The sequence below is a fragment of the Schistocerca gregaria genome, unplaced genomic scaffold, assembly GCF_023897955.1.
Source record: "Schistocerca gregaria isolate iqSchGreg1 unplaced genomic scaffold, iqSchGreg1.2 ptg001175l, whole genome shotgun sequence".
NCBI lineage: Eukaryota > Metazoa > Arthropoda > Insecta > Orthoptera > Acrididae > Schistocerca > Schistocerca gregaria.
In genome coordinates, this window is record NW_026062505.1 from 25,001 (window position 1) to 27,500 (window position 2,500).

Consider the following 2,500-nt stretch of genomic DNA (forward strand, 5'->3'; position numbering starts at 1 on the left):
GCAGAACACGGCCACCTACTGGTCCGTCCCGACGACGATACCGCCCTCTATGAGACGGCCGGCGGACTATGATGTCGATGTCGCCTACAGCGCCCGCTTGACGACCCAGAGTAAAACGCCTGCTGCACCCCCTCTTCACGGCAGGTGACGCAAATCGAGTCAAAAGTGGTGGACCGACGGTCACTCCAGCCGCACCTGTGAATGCGCCACCCCCACCGCCCGACTCGCAACTCGAGCGGATGTACGGCGGACTTTTCCCGCAATCGTACATTGCAGTCCACCCCTATATCTTCCACTTCATGAAGAGTTATCTCCCAAAAGCCAAAGTCCCGCTGTCCCAATACATGCTCTGGACGGCGGGCCGCGAGACGTGACGCCCGGTGGCAAAGAGTGCGCCGCTGAGGATATAGAGGGTCCGTCCCCCCGCACAGTGGTGACGGTGTGCGGGTAGTGTTTCCGACACCGCTTCCTGCGGTGGCAACGCTGGGGCAGAGTCGATACTCGCCCACTGGTGGAAGGTAAGCATTCTGCTTTACATCAGTACATAACTAATATTTCAGTCGTCTGACGTCCCTGCTTAGTAAATGATGCAGGACCACATACATAGATGATACATACTGTAAACTGGGGAGGACAGTGTGAACCGCACTCGACCCAGTCACCCTATCTCACAGTCCACTCTGTGTGTAACAAAGCGAAAGCACCAAAGCACTATCGTTCAACAACATCCATTTTATCCTCGCTGCCACAGGACACTATCCAAAGAACGACAAGAGGAACGTCACGTCCACTAATAAGACAGAATGTCTCACACCACCCGCAAACAACGCAGCTCAAATCAGCCAGCAACACCCACAGTGGTCCACCCAGTATCAACACAGGACGCAACGCCACGCCACAACACAAAAGGTACAAGTAATAAAATACCCTTTGGCCACACTCCTTATAAAGGCATCGAACCAACCCACCACCTGACACCAGCCAAACGTACATCCTGATTTGACACATCTCTGGCAACCTAACCCACGTTGGCCCTTAACCTAACCCACGTTGGCCCTTAACCTAACCCACGTTGGCCCTTAACCTAACCCACGTTGGCCCTTAACCTAACCCACGTTGGCCCTTAACCTAACCCACGTTGGCCCTTAACCTAACCCACGTTGGCCCTTAACCTAACCCACGTTGGCCCTTAACCTAACCCACGTTGGCCCTTAACCTAACCCACGTTGGCCCTTAACCTAACCCACGTTGGCCCTTAACCTAACCCACGTTGGCCCTTAACCTAACCCACGTTGGCCCTTAACCTAACCCACGTTGGCCCTTAACCTAACCCACGTTGGCCCTTAACCTAACCCACGTTGGCCCTTAACCTAACCCACGTTGGCCCTTAACCTAACCCACGTTGGCCCTTAACCTAACCCACGTTGGCCCCTTAACCTAACCCACGTTGGCCCTTAACCTAACCCACGTTGGCCCCTTAACCTAACCCACGTTGGCACCTTAACCTAAGTTACGCTGCACCTTAACCCAAGTTACGCTGCACCTTAACCCAAGTTACGCTGCACCTTAACCCAAGTTACGCTGCACCTTAACCCAAGTTACGCTGCACCTTAACCCAAGTTACGCTGCACCTTAACCCAAGTTACGCTGCACCTTAACCCAAGTTACGCTGCACCTTAACCCAAGTTACGCTGCACCTTAACCCAAGTTACGCTGCACCTTAACCCAAGTTACGCTGCACCTTAACCCAAGTTACGCTGCACCTTAACCCAAGTTACGCTGCACCTTAACCCAAGTTACGCTGCACCTTAACCCAAGTTACGCTGCACCTTAACCCAAGTTACGCTGCACCTTAACCCAAGTTACGCTGCACCTTAACCCAAGTTACGCTGCACCTTAACCCAAGTTACGCTGCACCTTAACCCAAGTTACGCTGCACCTTAACCCAAGTTACGCTGCACCTTAACCCAAGTTACGCTGCACCTTAACCCAAGTTACGCTGCACCTTAACCCAAGTTACGCTGCACCTTAACCCAAGTTACGCTGCACCTTAACCTAACTTACGCTGCACCTTAACCTAACTTACGCTGCACCTTAACCTAACTTACGCTGCACCTTAACCTAACTTACGCTGCACCTTAACCTAACTTACGCTGCACCTTAACCTAACTTACGCTGCACCTTAACTGTCACATGTAACGTCACAGGAATGTAGCTTTGCCTAACAGCAACCCTCTGAACATAGTTCACTGCTTGGATCCTCTGGTGTCATGTGTATTTCTTGATGCCATGGTGCGTACCCTCACATAAAGGTCTTTCGAGTGTTGCGTACTTTCTACACAGTCCCGCTAACCACTGGAAGGGTGTACCGCTACAGAACGAATATCGCCCTCCCCTCCTGCCCTTCCAAGCTGGTCGGTCAGGCGTTTGTTTGTGAAATGAGCCTTGCAGCTGTTCAGTTGCATTCGGTTGTCGATGCAGTCAGTGTACGTTGTGGTAC